This window comes from Eucalyptus grandis, chromosome 11, assembly GCF_016545825.1.
Source record: "Eucalyptus grandis isolate ANBG69807.140 chromosome 11, ASM1654582v1, whole genome shotgun sequence".
Taxonomy (NCBI): Eukaryota; Viridiplantae; Streptophyta; class Magnoliopsida; order Myrtales; family Myrtaceae; genus Eucalyptus; species Eucalyptus grandis.
In genome coordinates, this window is record NC_052622.1 from 14081244 (window position 1) to 14103165 (window position 21922).

A 21922-nucleotide genomic window follows, 5' to 3' on the forward strand; every position below is an offset into this window, starting at 1 on the left:
TAAATATAGAGAATAAGTGTGGAAGACGAGATAATGCCCTCTTTCCCTACCTCTTGAACTTGCATCTCCATCTCCCTCACTTCTTCAAGTTCAAGTTTTATTTCACTCTCTTTTCAAGACAAGGTCCAAACCCCTTCTCTTTTTTTTCTTCTTTGTTTTTTTTTTCAGTTTAGTGTCTTACAAGGTAAATTCAAAGATTCTCCTTTTATTTTTATCAAATAAGCTTTGTTGTTTTCTAAAGAATGACAATTGTTAATTTTAATAATTATTTTAATTTCAAGGTGAGTAAATGCTTTGTTTGTTGAAGATTTCACTCAAGGTAAGTGAAAAACCTAAAGACTAAGCTAGAATGATCTACTTAGTACTCTTGAGCTTGATTGATTGATTGTTTGTTTATTTTCTATAGGTTTTATTCTTTGTGTGAGTAAGTTGCAATAGTTGTATGTTAAGTTATAGTGATTGGTGTGCTTGTAGTAAAAAGCTATTCATATGTCTAGAGTGTCTTTGAGAGATTTCTAAAAGGTTTTGTAGCAACTTGAATTAGAAAAATATGAAGATAGTAAAACTACGCATAATAAGAGGTGTTTTGATAAATTTTGACAAAATATGGGGTAATTTTGAAATTTTGAAAATGGAGATAAGGTTGTTAACAGGTTTATCTTATGTTTTTTAGTTTTGATAAGTGGATTTCTAAGTAAGATTAATTAAGGGGAATCAATCGGTTTTAAAAATGAGTTTAGGGGTTTTAGGGGCAAATTCATAATTTCACCAGGTTAACGGATGAATATGCAAAAACTGAAACTTCTGAGGACTGTTCACAGCTTGTGAAATCTTATTATGATAAGTGATAAATTTATTTTTAGAGTTAATAGATGATGTGAAAATTATGTAAAAATTGGAACTAGTTGAACTAATTAACCAAAAATGAGTTGTTTAAATAGTTTTGTAAAATTTGTGGGGTGTCTATTGTGAAAATAAAATGTTAGTATGTCTTAGATAACAAAAAGGATAGTTTTTAGTTTTTAATTTGATTAATATTACTTGGTCGGTTGAAAATAAAAGTTAGGGCTAAATTTATAAATTGAGAATTTTACTAGGGCAATAGTCTAGTTTTTAAGAATTTGGAATTATAGAAAATACTCCTTAGTTTTCGTGGAAAAGTGAGCTTAATCAAGGGTGGTTTTATTATAAAATGTAAATTTAAGAGTTACTTTAATTATTGGAGTAGTAGTGTTTATTGTTAAATAGATATCAAGAATTGATAAGCCATTAAAAGTTCTATACCGAATGATCATGGCTTGGTGAAAAGAAAAAGAACATTTATTTGTTAAAGTGTACATAATTGATTGATTCTCATGATTGTATGAGAATGCCAAGAGAGTAATGTGTTGTCACCTGCAATTATGAACATCGAAAAGTATCTAACACTTATTGTATTGTGATTAATTATGTATATCTTTGATACTTCGTGATTAAGACCTTTGCCACGGTTTGTTTGCTCATCGCCACCGAGCGAATTCCCTTATATGATTATGTATGAGACTCTAGAGTTAGCAAATGTTATACAAGGTTAATATGACATGAAATTTTATGATGACATGACTCGGGAGTCATGATATGATATGGCTTGTGAAGCCATGGTGTGATGTTACTAAATGGCCATTGTCATGGTGTATTAATCCTCATTAATGTAGAGAGACTCGTGATTGATAGGCTAAGGCATGGCATATGAGTATGTATAATTCCGTCCTGCATGAGTTAGTGGTGACGATGCCTTATTAGTCAAGATATCTCGTGAATCGAGATAGTCGACCTCAAAGTGAACATCAGTTCATATGTGTAAATTGATAAGATATTGTGGTACTTATGATAAATAATATGAAATTTACTTACATATGAGCGATCAATCTTATGCAATTTATGGTTGTCTTATTGACATATTATGATAGGAAAGATAATACTATTATCCTTGCATTCCTTATGCATGGTTGTTTTGTATTGTCTTGAATTCATGATTGTTGTGATGCCAGGTTGAGTGATTGGTGGATCTCCTATCTTAAACTTATGAATTTCATTTATAGGGCATTTCTTTAATTTTCAGACTTTTAGGATGGTTCTTCCACCACCGCTACTTTTAGAGCTCCAGCTCATATCAAGTATAGTTATAAAGAAGTGATATTATCTTATATGGTTCTTGTGTATGTTAAAGCTTGAGTCGACGCGGGACTTGCTGAGTTGGTTCCTCATCAATATATAGCTTGGTACGTGATCTTTGACGGCGACTGGTTGGGACCACTAAGAAAATTTGATGGTCCCCTTGACTACATTTTTTATGGGCCATTGATGAGAGAGGTCATTGATCATTTCATTTTAGCTTTGGTGTTATACAGACAGGCTTTTGGATATAGGAGGATAGTGTTGAAGTTAGGCGATCCTAACCCTTCTCAGGTCTTTTGGTATTTTGTGTGTTGTTTGTTATGGGTTATAAATATAAAGTTAACATTATGAAAAATTATGTATAATATTTAATTTGTGTGATAATCTTCTTATATATGTTGTATGTTAATGTATTTGTGGTGCTTCAACTTGCTGTTAAAAAATAAATAAATCAAAAAGTACATGTGTCGCGTGATGTTCTCGAGAGTCATATATAACTACTTCAAGCCCTTATTTAAACCGACCTAGTCATTTTAGGTCATTATTTGACACAATGTTCACTTCATGCATTTATTTGAGAAAATGAAGACATTTCATGCTCTTATTTGGAATTTCCTCCAAACTATGCATAAGTTGGTGTTGCAGCACTAATTGTTACATCGTAATGCTATTCTATCTTTAGATGATAGCTTGAGCCTTTAACCAATTCAAGCTCATTAAAAGTTAAGTACTTAATGAAATTTAACTTCATCATATAAGAGAAGTCAAATAAAAAATGATGAGTTCTATTCAATTTGATCTAATTTTAGACCCTTATATAGTTAAGTTCGGTTTTAAAATTTTCCGAACCATATTATTGTAGTTTAGCTCAATTTTTCCATCCAAATCAGACCAAACTGAACCGTGCTCATCCCTACTCTACTTGATCTACTTTCATGCGATTGATTAGAGATTGGCCAAAAGAGATCCTGTCGAGAAGGACTCGCTGAAAGCCGTGCTCATTCGAGGTCGCCTAAGCCATGGACGCTACTCCACGTGGATTGTCACCGTAGGGAAGGTGTGCGAATGGAAATGAGATCTCCTGCTGCCCCATCTTATCTTCTCCACAAAGACACGATATGAGGATGGGGCAACGTGTCGAGGACTTGGGGTTGTCATCTCCATTTTCATCCTTATAACCTATCATTGCATGCATCTTCAAATTGCTCATCTAACAAAAACTTGACATGTCACGGCGTTGGAGCGCGGCCAAGCTAGAAAAGGGAAGGGTTAGAGGGAGAGACATGAAGAGATTCCAAGTGATGAAAAGAGTTTTTTTGAGTGTTGTCGAGGACACTACACGAGCACCGAGAGGCCTGTACCATCTATGATCTTAACCACCGATCTCCCCTACTGCCACAAGTACTGCATAACTGAGCTAAAAATATTCCCAAATGCTGATGATTTGATCCGATACCGACCATTGCAACTCCACTTTGGACTCTCCTAGGGCATGGAGAGACTCTTTGGTGAGGGAAAGTGGGAGAATGGTCCTGGGAATGTGTATGTGGCGGATCATATGGCCAAGACTCAAAAGTGGACCACAGGGACTATACTAGGCAATCATATATCCTAATTAATATGCTATATTTGTTAAAAAGTCCAACCCAAAACATATTGCCGTGGAGTCTTCGATAGGGATGAAGTAGTAATAGGGTAGCCGTAGAAAAACCTGTGGCTGGATTGATTTCCTCCACAAGCATCTATTCCTAACATAATGAAAAGCAGTGAGCTCCGCGACAAAAGCAAAGCGAGCCGCACTAGTAGAGCGCATCCATTTTTCAGTTGGCTTCTAATCTAAGCTTGACAAATAGGGAAAGGATTTCAAACCTAACCTAGGTTGGGAAAAGCCTCCTCAATCATTTGCTTCTTGCTTTCAAGCCCAACCCTATGCTCTTTTAGTTAGGTTAATTTAGTGGTGAGAAAGATTACTTTTTGAAAACTATTTTATAATGGCATCTTATCCTATCTATATAGTCAGTGTCTTTTCTTACTGAGATTGAAAGATTACCAACAATTTAGAGAAAGGATAGAGAGGCAACCAATATAAGGGGCTAGCTGGCTTCAACATTGGATTGAATATTAGACAAGCGAATAAGAAAAGGGCTGCACATGCAAAATAAATTTAGAGAATCTGACTTTGATATCATGTTTGAAGATCTAATACAAAACTTGTACATAATGATCATCGTATAAATCTCGTAGAGAAGTGACGTGGCTTGAACAATCTTTATGCCGATCCGAAATTCTTTATTGAAAGAAAATGAAAGATCGGCTATTTCTTTACAGTCACCGTCCAAAAAAACACTGGCATTAAGGCAATGATGACCGGGTTTTTTGGATTTAAGTACCCCTTTTTATTCTTTGACTTTTGGGTGGGCGTGGAGGCTCATCCAAGAAAAAGGAAGGAGCGGCAACAATATGTGAAGATCCAAAATGACCTGTTTTTAAATTGGTACGGCCCTATGGCGATGGGACACCCACAATAAGCAGAATTACATATCTCAGAGGGGGACAATTAATGCCAGGACCATGTGGAATCGAGGACAAAATCGAATGCTAGTGTGACTCAGTGTGACTCACGGTTGTCTCAACTCATCCACCCTTTTTCTCTCATCGTCCGTCTATAAATAGAGCGATCCAACGCTCAGGTCAAGCACACAAAGAAGAAGAATCCTTTGCCTTGGACTTGCATGGTAGCTCAAGCTCCTACTGTACCCACGTTCGCATCTTTCTGCTCATTCGCATCTTTCCACATTCGCACATGGCTGGTTTTTCGAATGCGAGGCGGGTATTACTTGTCGCAGTTCTTTCTGTGTTTCTTGTCATGAATGCACAGGGACGTGCTCTCGTTGATAAGAGGAATGATGGCCGTGTTCTTTTGCACCAACTCGGCAACGGCGATGGAGCCAAGCCGAGCTCTGTTGAGTGGGCTTCGACCATGGATGCAGACCCGACGAGGGCAGCGCCCGGAGGACCCGACCCGCAGCATCACATTCACAGCCCTTCCGCCCTTCGCTAGCCATAGAAACCAAACCGTGCGAGAGAGGGTTATTTTCTATAAACGTAGCCAAAGTTCTACCGGTAATGTGAGAGAGGGAATAATAATGAATATGGTGATGAAAGAGGTGACATGCGTTGCCCAAGCACCAGAAGGTGCAAGAGTCCTATGTTTTTCGCTCGCTTATAGTTCCTAAGTCATGAGAATATTACATGTGGGAACGATGGTGTTTTCCTCACTAGTCTTCAACTTATATTCAGTATTCGAAACCTACCTCTCTCTCTCTCTCTCTCTCTCTCTCTCTCTCTCTCTCTCTCTCTCTCTCTCTCTCTCTCTCTCTCTCTCTAAAAAAAATGGCTTATACATGCAATGCTCACAATGTAGCACTATATAATCGCAATGTAATGTAACATACAATACAATACTATACCACGAGTCATGGTATGCTAAATTCGAAATAACTCACTCTCTAATTTAATGGTACTATAATACAAGAAGAGACGGCGTATTAAAAAGTGCAAAGTTATCCTCATTAGTTAGTTGTATTAAGGGATGTTTCGTTCACAAAATCTCCATCAACTATAGGGAGCTAAACACAACCTACACTCATCTGTGAAATTAGTATGGCAGACTTTAATCAGTCAAATATGAAAGTGATACAGGTGGTTGGACAAATTAAACTTTGTAGGCATTGACCAAGCATGTGAGGCATTAGAAGTCCCAATGTTGTGGGTTTGATATGATGGACATGGTCTTTACTATTGGCGATACTCACAAATTATGATGCTTGCCCAAACTAGCATTTTCATTTCAACTTGATAAGCACAGTATATGGTTGCTTCAAATTCAAGTAAAATACTTCCTTATATATTCATTGTACAGTAAATTGAATCAATCTTGATCATGACCAGTAGTAAGTTCTATACAAGTCCTGCGTGGATTTCACTACATCCCTAGAACCGGTCCACACAAGTGTTTCTCTGTATTCAATTATTTCCTATGTAGGCCTTAGGTTCCAAATTGGAATGAACTATGTAGCTTGCTAAAAACATTGTTGTGTCAGTAATCACTTTCGATGTGATTTCAGGGCATTGCACCATTTTGCTCGCCATGGATTTGAGGTGGAGTGGAGCTATAACCTTTCATTCTTTTTGACCTTGGTAGGCTGGATTCCGCCAATAATCTACCGAGAGCCTTCAAGGCAATATCTGATTAGTGCATGATCTGAATACTATAAGTTAGTCGCCACTCAGGACAAGATGGCTTTTACTTTCAGCCGCTCGACAAAACCTATGATTTGGTCGGAAAAGGGCACCTGCAAATGTGGACGAGAAGAATCTTACGCTCGTGCTGATGTGTTCTGATGCAATACAAGGATATGAGGTTCCTCCACTTAGCCAATGGAAGAGATTTGGACTCTTTCTAAATAGTGGAGGGAGAGTGAGAGAGACCCACCAAAAAGGACTCTGCAAATCAGCTTTGCTCCATTACCACGGACTTTTTGGCTTTTGAACAGGGCATTCGCCGCCACTGAGGTTAACCTAAATCAGTGTCAAGCTCGTCACGGGTTCGGTTTCTGTTCTGCACAAATTTTTTGAGATTAATCCCAGAGAAAGTAACTTGTCTCGAATTCCTTCGTTTAACCATGATGGGCGCAATGTTGATTGGATCCGTAGGTGAGAAGGTGCCACGAAGTTAACCTAAAATACCGCCAGACCGCGTATATTACCTTACTGCTATCCAAAAAGGCAAGGAAAGGCAAAAGGAAGGCCTAAAAGAACCTCAAACTTGTCGAACTCAAATTTTGAGATGTGGGAATAGCATCAAGACTTTCTCAGCATTTATGCTTTACGAACTCGCACCATCACCTCAAAAGTTCGAGAGACTGCATCTTTAGTTTAGATGGTTAAAAAAGGAATACAAGTATGTGGGAGAAGAGAACTGAACCGGCCCGACAAAGCACTTCATCAAAGCGATCTCTCTTGAGCCCTCTAAGGAAAAGAATCTAACAATAGCGTGATTGTATTAGTAAAATCACAAGAAGCAAATCCAGGAGATAAGAATTATAACGTACAACTGTCACGACAAAGAATTCCAGCGATGCATGTGCTTGATCTGGTCACCAGAAATTACCGCAAGAACAAGTTCCACCGTTAAAATGGTGGAATCTCACGTTATCTCTCACAATAATCTCCTTCCCAATAATGTGAGATACGGCACACATGAAAGAGTGACAGTCTTCACATATCCTGAGGTTCTTCATGATCCTGATAGGGCAATTTTCGCTAGAATCCAGCAGCCCAAATGCCAGAGCCAGCTTTTCACTATGAGCCATCAATATTCGCTTCTTGTCGTCCTCGCTTACATCATAAGCCACTGAACTCAGGATCTGTTGATAACCATGTCCCTTTAATCTCTCCAGAAGATCCTCTAACACTTTATTTATCTCGCTTGACCTCGGATACTTTGTATCACCTGCAAAGAACTCAGTGTATCTCCCTTTCTTTGACTGAAACCAGCTACATCCACGATTCTTCTTTAATCCCAGAGAGAGAGAGAAAGGGAGAGAGAGAGAGAGAGAGAGAGAGATCATTATTATTGTGCAACACAAGATTATATCAAAGCAAAGACTTCCATCAGTAACACAAGATCACCAATTTTGCTGAAAGATTAAAATTCTAGTTTTTTGTCAGAAAATCAATTACAAAATCAGAGAAAATACTTGAGCTGAAAATCACGAAAGATGGAGCTTACAGTTCCGAGAAGAAGGGACTCAGTAAGTCATTGAGCCGGTAAGTTCATCCCATGTAACTATAGGGAAGTACCGTAAAACCATGTTTCAATAATTTTTTATGAAAGTAAAATAGCAAGCAAAGGAACAGTTATGTCTACATTTTAAGTTCCAAAGTTCAGAAAGATAAAGATCGAACACATTGAATACCTAATGAATCAACATTAGCTTTAGCTGAAGAATTTGAAGCATGACAAAATCAAGTGGTGCAGTGAGATTTCAAGTAACAACCGATTGAAAATTCGGGCGATCAACTCAGCCCTGATACAGTCATTAACGGCCAAACACCAATGTATTCTGAGTTGCCATTTCAACCGTACGAAGGGGGACCGAACTCTCTAAAAAAGCACTAAGATTTCCCAGCATACGAAGAGCACAATGCATCAAGATTCAACAAGCAAGAACCCCAGTAACCATTCCCCTTCAATGCCATGCCAAAATTTCCAATCTTTCTCCATGTGAGCCATGTACCCGTGTATGAAACTCCCCACAACTCCGACAACCCATGCCGATGAGAAAATTAATACTTTCCAGATAATAATAAAAATTATGAAACCATTTGAAGCAACAGGGTCTCTCCCGCATTATCGACCCTCTAGCGAAAAGAATACGGGAAAAAGATTTAGCCCTCTGGATTTCACTCCTTGGCGCAAAAATTCCAACTTTCAGCCCTAAAACTCCATGTCCAGATCAATTTTTTCGAAATTGAAGCTCCAATTTGCAGGACGCGCAAACCGATGCGACAGCCTCAGTCGACCAAGTACAAATCATATGAGAGAGAGAGAGAGAGAGAGAGAGAGAGAGAGAGAGAGAGGTGAGAGTGAAGTAAGGAAGAGAATGCCTTACTCAGTTTCTGCAAGCGAAAAATGGGGACGCAGTTGGGTCAGAGCGCAGACGGGACTCTTGAACTCGACGTTTCAAGTTTCCAGAGTTGCCAAGTCTAGACCTTTTGCCCCAGGCGAGCTTGTCAAGCTCAATTCAAGCTGAGATTTTTCTAGGGTTTTTGTTTTTTCTTTTTCCCTTTATCCTCTAGTCCAACTTTTTTTTCTAATTAATGCGAACAAGCATAATTCAATTCAAACTACCAAAATCAATTGATCGTCAACTTAGTCCTCAAGACGTAATTTCAACAATTTTGGTTTGTAAATCGTTTCCGACTAAAATTTGGCTATTTGGTTTGATTTTTTATTTTTTATTTACAAATTGCACTAAATGAAACTCTTTTTATGAGTTATGTCGTAAAGCGAGATTATGGGGAAAATTCAAAGTAAGGGTTTAAAATGTCTTCATTTGTTCAAATAAAAATATAAAGTGAATCTTATTTCAAATAAGAGTGTAAAATAAAGACTTCAAATGAATTTTATAAGTAGTTATATTAGTTTGAAAAAGGACTTAACTTTCCAATTTGTCAAGAACCTTTTCATCCTTCACCTTTTTTTGAATATTTTCTTCTTCTTCTTCTTCTTCTTTTTTTTGTTTCTTTCTATTTTCCTTTTTTTCAGTTTTCCATTTCTTCTTCGTTGGTGCTTGGTCTCAAGCAATGGGCAGCCATCGTAATGCCCCAAGAGGGTTGGACGAGAGTCACTTTCACAAGCCATAGTTGAGGCCCTCTCGCGATATATGCAAGGGCTGCTTTGTCAACGGTTGGCAAGGCTACCCTCAAAAGACACAAGTGAGGGTCGCTCGTAGCTGGTGAGGGCATGGGTCGATGTGACCTTTGCCTAGATTTGGTGAGGATGGTGGCCCTCACCTAACAGTCGACGATCAAACCTTTGTCGGCTCTTGTCGATTTTTTTTTTTTTAAAGGAGAAAAAAGAAAAAATATTTAAAATTAAATTTGTCTTTAAATGAAAATGCCTTTAACCAACTAGAATATTTAGCTAGCCAAAGTGAGGTCATACTCTTATTTTAAACTGCTATAATGTGACATATGAAATTTCTGTATAGTTCATGATATTTAGGATATATAATTAGTATAGTAACTATCAGCAAAAATCGATATGCTCCTAAATATGTATCGAATAATTTTCAAACATTAAATTTTTACTAAGTTAAGGTTTCCTTATTGTTCTATATCTTTTGTTAATAATTGTAGAGGGTTCGGAATAATTTTTTGATTTACTAACGCTTCAAATGAATATCGATTTCCTTGATTATTTGTCCAAATTAACATAATATCCCAATTTTATTATTAAACCATGCCATTTGTCACTATGAGAACTTGGACAAATGTCTTCATCTCCACCACATTTTTTATCCACATGTCTAAAATAAATCCTTTGAACTTATCTATATGACCTTATGCATGACATTATCTTAACCCTAGAAATTTTTTTGTCTACATTTAACTCTAGTTAATTGGCATAATTACTTTTAACCAAGGCTAATAAATGTTACTTCCAGCCATTCTTAAATATAGAGAATAAGTGTGGAAGACAATAGATAATGCCTCATTTCCCTACCTCTTTCACTTGCACCTCCATCTCCCTCACTTCTTCAAGTTCAAGTTTTATTTCACTCTCTCCTTCAAGACAAGGTCCAAAACCCTTCTCTCTTCTTTTTTTTTTTTTTTTTTTTTTTTTCAGTTTAGTGTCTTACAAGGTAAATTCAAAGATTTTCCTTTTATTTTTATCAAATAAGCTTTGTTGTTTTCTAAAGAATGACAATTGTTAATTTTAATAATTATTTTGATTTCAAGGTGAGTAAATGCTTTGTTTGTTGAAGATTTCACTCAAGGTAAGTGAAAAACATAAGGACTAAGCTAGAATGATCTACTTAGTACTATTGAGCTTGATTGATTGATTGTTTGTTTATTTACTATAGATTTTATTTTATGCGTGAGTAAGTTGCAATAGTTGTATGTTAAGTTATAGTGACTGTTGTGCTTGTGGTAAAAAGCTATTCATATGTCTAGAGTGTCTTTGAGAGATTTCTAAAAGGTTTTGTAGCAACTTGAATGGGAAAAATATGAAGATAGTAAAACTAGGCATAATAAGGGGTGTTTTGGTAAATTTTTGACAAAATATGGGGTAATTTTGAAATTTCGAAAATGGAGATAAGGTTGCTAACAGGTTTATCTTATGTTTTTTAGTTTTGATAAGTGAATTTCTAAGTAAGATTAATTAAGGGGAATCCAATCTGTTCAAAAAAAAAAAGTGTTTAGGGGTTTCAGGGGAAAATTCATAATTTCACCAAGTTAACGGATGAATATGCAAAAATTGAAACTTCTGAGGACTGTTCACAGCTTGTGGAATCATATTATGATAAGTGATAAAGTTATTTTTAGAGTTAATAGATGATGTGTAAATTATGTAAAAATTGGAACTAGTTGAACTAATTAATCAAAAATGAGTTGTTTTAATAGTTTTGTAAAATATGTGGGGTGTCTATTGTGTAAATAAAATGTTAGTATGTCTTAGATAACAAAAAGGATAGCTTTTAGTTTTTAATTTGATTAATATTACTTGGTCGGTTGAAAATCGGAAGTTAGGGCTAAATTTATAAATTGAGAATTTTTACTAGGGCAATAGTCTAGTTTTTAAGAATTTGGAATTATAGAAAATACTCCTTAGTTTTGTGGAAAAAGTGAGCTTAATCAAGGGTGGTTTTATTATAAAATGTAAATCTATGAGTTACTTTAATTATTGGAGTAGTAGTGTTTATTGTTAAATAGATATCAAGAATTGATAAACCAGTAAAAGTTCTATACCGAATGATCATGGCTTGGTGAAAAGAAAAAGAACATTTATTTGTTAAAGTGTACGTAATTGATTGATTCTCATGATTGTATGAGAATGCCAAGAGAGTAATGTGTTGTCACCTACAATTATGAACATCGAAAAGTATCTAACGCTTATTTTGTTGTGATTAATTATGTATATCTTTGATACTTCATGATTAAAACCTTTGCCACGATTTGTTCGCTCATCGCCACCGAGCGAATTCCCTTATATCAGTATGTATGAGACTCTAGAGTTAGCAATTGTTATACAAGGTGAATATGACATGAAATTTTATGATGACATGACTCGTGTAGTCATGATATGATATGGCTTGTGAAGCCATGGTGTGATGTTAATAAATAGCCATTGTCATGGTGTATTAATCCTCATTAATGTAGAGGAGACTCGTGATGAATAGGCTAAGGCATGGCAAGTGAGTATGTATAATTCCGTCCTGCATGAGTTAGTGGTGACGATGCCTTATTAGTCAAGATATCTCGTGAATCAAGATAGTCCTGGCCAGTGACAAACATGAGTTCATATGTGTAAATTGATAAGATATTGTGGTACTTGTGATATATAATATGAAATTTGCTTACACATGAGCGATCAATCTTATGCAATTTATTGTTGTCTTATTGACATATTATGATAGGAAAGATCATACTTTTATCCTTGCATTCCTTATGCATGGTTGTTTTGTATTGTCTTGAATTCATGATTGTTGTGATGCCAGGTTGAGTGATTGGTGGATCTCTTATCTTAAACTTACGAATTTCATTTACAGGACATTTCTTTAATTTTCAAACTTGTAGGATGGTTCTTCCACCACCGCTACTTTTTAGAGCTCGAGCTCACATTGAGTATAGTTATAAAGAAGTGATATTATCTTATATGGTTCTTGTGTATGTTAAAGCTTGAGTCAACACGGGACTTGCTGAGTTGGTTCCGCACCGATATATAGCTTGGTACGCAATCTTTGACAGTGACTGGTTGGGACGACTAAGAGGATTTTATGGTCCCCTTGACTACATTTTTGATGGGCCATTGATGGGAGAGGTCAATGATCATTTGATTTTAGCTTTGGTGTTATATAGACAGGCTTTTGGATATCGGAGGATAGTGTTGAAGTTAGGCAATCCTAACCCTTCTCAGGTCTTTTGGTATTTTGTGTGTTGTTTGTTATGGGTTATAAATATAAAGTTAACATAATGAAATATTGCGTATAATATTTAATTTGTGTGATAATCTTCTTGTATGTTGTATGGTAACGTATTCGTGGTTCTTCCACTTGCTATTAATAAAAAATCAGAAAATACATGTGCGCGTGTGATGTTTTGGAGAGTCACATATAACTAATTCAAGTCCTTATTTGAGACCGACCTAGTCAATTTAGGTCATTATTTGACACAATGTTCACTTCATGCATTTATTTGAGAAAATGAAGACACTTCATGCTCTTATTTGGAATTTCCCTCCAAACTATGCATAAGTTGGTGTTGCAGTGGTAATTGTTACATTGTAATGCTATTCTATTTTTAGATGATAGCTTGAGCCTTTAACCAATTCAAGCTCGTTAAAAGTTAAATACTATATGAAATTTAACTTCATCAGATAAGAGAAGTCGAATAAAAAAAATGATAAGTTCTATTCAATTTGATCTAATTTCAGACCCTTATATAGTTAAGTTCGGTTTTAAAATTTTCTGAACCATATTATTGTAGTGATGGATTTATGAGATGGGCTTAAGGCCCGTCCGCCCATGCTGGGCCCAAAAGGCCCGGCCCACAGGAATAGGGCCCGTGGAAGGGGAAGGTATAAAAGGGAGGAGAGAGAGAGAGAAGACAATGCTTGCTAGAAAGGAACGTACGTACGTCTTCCCTTCTCCCGCTCTCTCTCTCTCCCAAAAAAAAGAAGAAAACAGTGAAGCGCAAACGGCGACACCGTCTTCCCTTCAAGGCGAATTGACATCATCGGATCAGAATTTCTTCCTCTTCTTCAGCGTTGGTGTCTAATCTGTGGCTAACAAGGTACGCTCGACTCCGTGGTGTGCTTTACGATCGGTGATACGTGTTTTCCCGAGCTTCGTCTTCCGCATTGATTTAGGGGTTCGATTTAGTGTCGAATCCGGTTTTTGGGGATCCGTTATTCCCAACATTGGTATCAGAGCCCCATTCACATTTTCCCGATCAATTTGATGTTTTTTGCTTGATTTTTTGCAAAAATTTTCGGCCGTATGGATCGGGCGAAAATCCCGACACCCGAGCGTTGTTCGGCCATTTTCTGAGTTTCAGTAAGTCGGAATCAAATTCTGAAGGTACTGGGTGAAAGGCGACGTCGAGACGAGTCCGGCGACATGTCGTGCGTCGCCGGACGACGCTGCACGCGCCCACACGCGCGGCCACAAGCCGTTGCGCGTAGGCGCCACGAGCCCGAAGCGCTGGCTATGGCCAGTGCGTACGCCACACGCGCCGGTGACGAACCGGCACGTGCGCGCCGGCAACCGGCGAAACGGCACGCGTCCGTCGGCGAACCGACGCGTGCGGCGACCTGCCACGATGACGTCATCGTGGCGTCACCCAACGGTCGATAACCGTCGGGATGACGTCATTAATGACGTCGCGCCCGACGAAGGTTGGCCGGCCGGTCACCGGCCGGTGACCGACCCGACCCGATCAGCCTGGCGCATGCCACGCACGTGCGGCCGTCGCGTGACATCAGCACGCTCACGCGCGAGGCACGTGCCGGCTAACGTCTGCGTGACGTCAACCAGCGCACGCGCGTGGCACGTGCGGTCGGTTCGTCCGACTGGCACGGCCGATCCGACCGGTCCTCCGACCCGCGCGCCCGTTGACCCGACTCGTTGACCGTTGACCCGAAAAAAAAAAAAAAAAATAATAATAATAATAATGTGTTTCTTTTTTCAATTATGTCTGTGTGGGTTGTAGGTAATCCATTTTTATTCTGCATTCGTTGCATGAATCATGGAAATTTATGTATTTTCCATTTTGTTTATTATGGATTATAAGTGATCCATTTTAGTTCTGCATTTGTTGCAGGAACTATGATGCGTTATGCACGGATACCTGCAATCCCAAGAACGGACGAAGGAAGAGCTAGACTGAAAAGGCTGATGAAAGAGTTAGCTGATTATCGGTGGCTTGATGGTGATTTAGTATCACACATGGTCAAGGTCAATCAGATGATACAGGAAATCATCTGGAATGGTTATCTTATGCCGGACTTTGAGAAGGTGCCGGCTTTGATGAACACTCTTCCACCTGAATGGCAAGCAGTGTTAGATCGGCTATGGGAGGTCAACGTGGTCCCGGATTACAGGGGGCTAGAGGATGCTTTTGTAAGAGAGTACTATAGGATTGAGTTGGCCAAAACTTCAACCCTTAAAATGAGCGCCACATGGCGCAGAGTAAATGCGCCTTGGTGGCGACATGAAAGCTCTCCAAAAGTTTTTTCCATGGTTGGCAAATGTGCCTTCAGTTTTCTCAGATGTTTTGACTAATAGATTAGAAGGGACATTCCCTAATTATTTCTTAGATTAATTGTGAGATTTTTTATGGATGTAAATATCTCTTTCCATGTTGATATTTTTCTTTGTATATATTGCTTAGTGTAATGTATAGTTGTATTATGTGAAAGCACTGTTATTCTATTGGATGTTAGATAATATTTGCTTTTTGTTACTGCTGATTGCTGTGGGTAATTAGTTGTGGGTAGTTTAGAAGTTTTTGTAGCTTCATAGAATTGATTTTGCATATGACAATCATATTAATGATAGTTTTAAGTTAGGATTTTTGGAGGATGATTGGAAACGTAGTGACATTTTGATTCTGAAACCTTACTTGAAATTATTCATTGATATGATGGGTCTCAGTAAATAGGGATGCATAAATGATAGGCATTAATTATTCATGCATATATGTCCGATGTGTTCAGATTTATGGATTCAGCAACTAAGAACGTAATTGCTGATGTGAACGGCAATTGTGAAATATTGAATATGAATATTCAATATGTGCTGGAAAAGCAATAAGCACTAGAAGCTCTTGACCATGTTATGGAAGATCTTGAGGATGCTGTGCGCCACCTTGAGCTGGTAGAGGACTGCTTAACGGCATTTGAGCTGAAAATAGATATTTTCAATGCTGGTTCTAGCTCAGAAAGGGCTTTGTGCTAGAAGCGCAAACGTATTGATTCGTTCAATATGTGGGAATGCAAAGGATCAAGTCCTTATTACAAGAAATCAAGAGTTAACCAACACAAGAGAGGAAAACGTCCTCAAGTGAAGAAAATGTCAAGAGTGAAATGTTACAATTGTGACAAGAGAGGTCACTATGCTCGCGATCGCCGTGAGCCAAAGAAGGCATACACCTCTTGTACATTTGATAACTTTGCTTATGTGTCAAGTTCTGCATTATAGGCTGAATCCAATCCTTTGTGGAATGTAGATTCAGGAACGACAGACCATGTAAGGAAGGATAGAGGATCCTTCGTGAAATTCCAACGATACCAACTGGAACTATGTGGATCTATGTGGGAAATAATTTCAGAGTTGAAGTTAAAGGGATTGGCACCTGCCAATTGAATATGCGTGGTGGACTCACCTTGTTCCTACATGATGTCCTATATGCTCCAGAGATTCGTCGAAATTTAAGTGTCTGTTTTTGATGTTGGTTAAGCTTGGTTTTAGTATGAACTTCCATAATAGATGTGTAGATTTGTATTTGGATACAAACTACTATGATTTTGGTTACTTTTTGGATGGTTTTATTGTACTAAATGTTGACTGTGGTGATGTCAATATGTTATTCCCTTGTTTCATGTCTTCTACTTTATATGATAATGATGTGAATATGGTGGCATGCTAGACTTGGTCATATGGGCCAACAACATATGAAAAGACTAGCCAAAGAGGGCTTGTTGGGCAATATTGAAAAAGTCGATTTGCTCATATGTAAGCATTGCCTAGAAGGGAAAACGACAAGGAAACCATTTGAAAAAGGTAAAAGAGCTGAATTTTCTCTGCATTTAATCCATTCTGACGTCTGTGGTTCAATGAATGTGAGAGGAAGGCATGGGGCTGTTTATTTCATCACTTTTATAGATGATTCTACTCGATTCGAATATGTCTATTTGATTTCTCATAAATCTGAATCATAAGTTGTTTCAAAATATTTATGAACTTGGTAGAAAATCAGTTAGACAAGAAAATAAAAGTATTGAGATCCGATCGAGGTCAATGATATTTATCTGATGAGTTCAGAAAATTATGTGATGAAAAAGGAATAGAAAGACAATTATCTATTCTATATACTCCTCAACAAAATGGTGTTGCAGAGAGAAGAAACATAACCCTACTGGAAATGGTTAGGTCCATGATGGCGCATACTAACTTACATATCACTTTTTTGGAGTGATGCGTTGTTAACTGCTGCCTATATACTTAACCGGGTGCCTTCTAAATTAGTTAGTTCCACTCCATATGAGTTATGGACAGGTAGAAAAACCGGACTTAGGTTTTCTTAAATCATGGGGTTGTGCTGCCTATAATGAATCCTCTCACAAATTTGGGAAATATGGTCCCAAATGAAATAAGAGTATTTTCATGAGATACTCCGAACACTCGAAAGGGTATGTGTTCGTAGGTGAGCAGGAAAGTGGGAGTATAACTAAATTTGAATCACGGGATGTCACATTCTTAGTGGATGAATTTCCTAAGAAGGGCGAAATAGGGGAAGTTTAGTCCCTATTTGAAACATTAGATCAAGATAATGATATTAATAGAGTTCGTCCAAGTGGGAGTAATATGAGAAGTGATGAATTAAATTCAACTCATTCTCAATTACAACCACATGATGAGACAACATCATCATTATCTAATCCAAGTGGGAGCATAATGGGAAATGATGTGCTAAGTGTACAATCTTCCAAACGGCGAACAAGTCGCCAAAGTATTCCCCGTCGACGTTTTGACATTGAAGGGGAAACTTTTATGGTTGCTCCACAAGATGAGGATGAGCCAAGAAATATTAATGAGGCTCTGAATTGCCCTAATAAGGAAATATGGATTTATGCAATGAAAGAGGAAATGGAGTCAATGAAATCAAACCAAGTCTGGGAACTGGTTGATCTTCCAAAAGGACACGAAGCTATTGGGAACAAGTGAGTTCTCAAAATAAAGCGAAAGGCTGATGGCTCGATAAAAAGGCATAAGGCTCGCCTTGTGGCGAAGGGGTATAATCAACAGGAAGGAATTGATTATGTAGAAACATTCTCTCCTGTAGTGAAATTTACCTTGATTCGCATTATTCTGGCAATAGTGTTTGGTATGGATCTTGAGTTACATCAAATGGATGTAAAGACTGCTTTCCTCAATAGAGAATTAGAGGAAGAAATAAATATGGAACAACCTGTTGGTTTCATAGTAAAAGGCTATGAAGAAAAGGTATGTCGACTTTGGGGGTCGATATATGGCCTTAAGCAGTCATCAAGACAATGGTATATACGATTTCATAATGCCATAATAGCATATGACCTTACAATGATAGATGAGGATCATTGTATATATATCAAAATATCCAAGGATCAATTTGTGATCATATCATTATATGTTGATGATATACTAATTGCCGGAAGTAATATGGAGTTTATTCATACTGTCAAAAGTTGGTTGTCTTCCAACTTTGAGATGAATAATATAGGATTGTAAACCCATAAACACTCCTATTGCAAAATGTGAAGGATTGAGCCATAGACTGTGTCCAAGGACTCCAAAAGAGAAGGAACAAATGAAAGATGTTCCTTATGCTAGTGATGTTGGAAGCTTGATGTACACTATGATGTGTACAAGACCTGACATATGTTTTGCAGTTGGAATGGTGAAAAGATACCAATCCAATCCATGTCAAGCACATTGGAAAGCCGTTAAAAGAATACTATGGTATCTAAAGGGAACTGCTGATTATATGCTGAGTTATTAAGGAAAGGATCTGCGACTCTAAGGCTATTCTGATGTTGATTGGGGAGGAGATTTAAATAAAAGGAAATCTACCTCTAGGTTTGTTCTCTTACCGAATAATGGCACCATGTGTTGGAGCAGTAAGAAACAAAAGAGTATAGCATTGTTCACGATGTAAGTTGAGTTCGTGGCATTATCAGCAGCAGTATAAGAAGGTGTTTGGCTTAAGAGATTTTTTGGATCATTTAGGTGTTATTGAAAGTGCTGCAGATTCAGTGTTGGTTAACTGTGATAGCCAAGCAGCAAAAGTGTACACCAAAGATCCAAAATATCATGGCAAGACCAAACATATAGATACCAAGTATAATTTCACAAAGATATGATTGCACGAAAAGATGTGAACTTATAGTACATACTACGCATAGAATGGTAGCAAATCCTATGACAAAGCCAATACCTAGAGATGTGTTTTGTGGCTATATGAAATCTCTAGGATTGCGTAGAGGCTGATGTACTGAATATTGTAATTTCCCTAAGTGTTCACAATTTGATGAATTTGTGTTTTCATCATTAATGCATATGAATCTTTGTTTGATCTTTATGCATCTTAATGCTCAGTGCATTACTTAAAGTTGAGAAAGTATGTCGGACAGATAAAAGATTAGCCCACTCACACGGGTAATCGCTTCTATTTACTGTGTGATAAATAGAGATGAGACTGTTTTTAAGCTTATTATCTATGTGATAATCGAGAGCTCAAGCTTAAAGCATGTATGTCGTCTTAACTAAGTGTTAAGATGAGGATATAATACTTACTATGTCCGAAAGTAAAATACCCCACATATTTTACTTTATCTGTCTAAGATGCCAGATGTGAGTTCTGATGAATTTTGTGAATGAGTAGATACGTGAACTCAAGTTAGACATTGGGTATGTCTGAACTATCATATGTACGGTATTGAAAGTGTAGACATACGCTCCATGGGAAAGGAGTTAATACCGTAATACGTATTTCATACTACGTATGCATGAAACGACCAATAAGAGTGGCAAAAGTTTGATCTTAACTTTTATGACATGTGAGACTCTTGAGGAAAAGTGTTCCTCAATATTTAGTCCCCTCATGACTCTTACTTATTCTCAAGATTTCTATTTAGTGTTTGCTATCTTAGGATGTTGCCAATGGTCATGAGTTTGATTCGATCTAATGGGGCATTTCTAGAAAAGCGAGCTGGACTGAAATTGAGAGTTTGAAGGAAAGAGGAAGATCGATTTTGGAGAATCATATTGTAGTTTTGTATTCACCGGTTAGCCAATTATGACTGTCTTTGTGATAATCATAATTGTGAATACAATATATATATATATATATATATATATATATATATATATCATTGTTTAAAAGAGATCAAGAGAGATATAAATGTGATCGATCGATCTAGGGTACTGCATACTAAATCTACTCGGAGTGAAATGCCCATTATGAGCTGCTATATATTCCTAACAGATGTATGGCAACGAGCTCTCAAAGTATGTTGGTCGCACGGATTATTCACCGGTATGAATGTTGAAGAAAGGAAAAGAGGATTCTGTTCGGCCCATCATGTTAAGTGAGAGTCTATGATGGATTTTTCTCTGATGGGGCTGAGTAGGGCCTGTCCGCCCATGTTGGTTTTGGACCACCATGTGCGAGTGGGAGATGATGGATTTATGAGATGGGCTTAAGGCCCGTCCGCCCATGCTGGGCCCAAAAGGCCCGGCCCACGGGAATAGAGCCCGTGGAAGGGGAAGGTATAAAAGGGAGGAGAGAGAGAGAGAAGACAACGCTTGCTAGAAAGGAACGTACGTACGTCTTCCCCTTCTCCCGCTCTCTCTCACCCAAAAAAAAAGAAGAAAACAGTGAAGCGCAAACGGCGACCGTCTTCCCTTCAAGGCGAATTGACATCATCGAATCAGAATTTCTTCCTCTTCTTCAGCGTTGGTGTCTAATCTGTGGCTAACAAGGTACGCTCGACTCCGTGGTGTGCTTTACGATTGGTGATACGTGTTTTCCTGGGCTTCGTCTTCCGCATTGATTTAAGGGTTCAATTTAGTGTCGAATCCGGTTTTCGGGGATCCGTTATTCCCAACATGTAGTTTAGCTCAATTTTTCCATCCAATCAGACCAAACTGAACCGTGCTCATCCCTACTCTACTTGATCTGCTTTCATGTGATTGATTAGAGATTGGCCAAAAGAGATCCCGTTGAGAAGGACTCGCTTGAAAGCCGTGCTCATTCGAGGTCACCCAAGCCATGGACGCTACTCCACGGGATTGTCACCGTAAGGAAGGTGTACGAATGGGAATGAGATCTCCTGCTGCCCCATCTTATCTTCGCCACAAAGACACGATACGAGGATGGGGCAACGTGTCGAGGACTTGGGGCTGTCATCTCCATTTTCATCCTTATAACCTATCATTGCATGCATCTTCAAATTATGGAGAAATACACTATCGTTGTCATAAGTTATGTATGGTGCTCACTTTTGGTGTCAAAAGTTCCCGTCGGATCACTTAAGTGCAATATCGGAGAAAAAACGATCATTTTGATGCCACCAGCAAGAGATTCCGGCCAGATTAATTACGTGGGTTTTATATTTTTTTAAAAAAGTTCCGATTGCTTTAAAACGATGTTGTTTTCAGTCTTCCTTAAGAAAACAGCGTCATTTTGCCGTCCTACGTGGATGGCTTCACAAAAATGATGTTGTTTAACTCATTTGGGAATTTTATTTATTTATTTGGGGATTGAAATTAGGGTTTTTACGACCTACCTCGCCGGGCCGTCGTCGCTCGGCCTCTGCCGCCGCTGGGCCGCCATTGCTCACTCAGCCGTCGTTGCTTGGCGCTATTCGGACACCCTCGACGGCACATGAGGGAGCACTAGCCCCAATCGCCGGAGCCTAGGTACTGGAAGACATAGGCCAAGCACTCATCGGGGAGATTGGAGATGGAGAGGGAGACATCAATGGCAAAGCACTCGTCGGCAGCCTCCCCGAGCAACAGCGATCACGACCTTCAACTTGGCCACCGAGTGGCCATCGTCGGTGGCTCGGGGTCGAGGTCGGGGTCGGAGCCACGGCCGCCGAGTGGCCATTGTCGAGGTTGAGGTCGTGGTCGGGGTCGGAGCCACGGCCGCCGAGTGGCCATTGTCGAGGTTGAGGTCGTGGTCGGGGTCGGAGCCACGGCCGCCAAGTGGC

The 21922-nt window shown here is 38.5% G+C and overlaps 1 pseudogene; it reads right to left on the minus strand.

The window, feature by feature from the left end:
* LOC120289759 overlaps window positions 1-21543 on the minus strand; it is a 24580-nt pseudogene extending 3037 nt beyond the window's left edge.
* Between the last annotated feature and the right edge of the window lie 379 nt (window positions 21544-21922).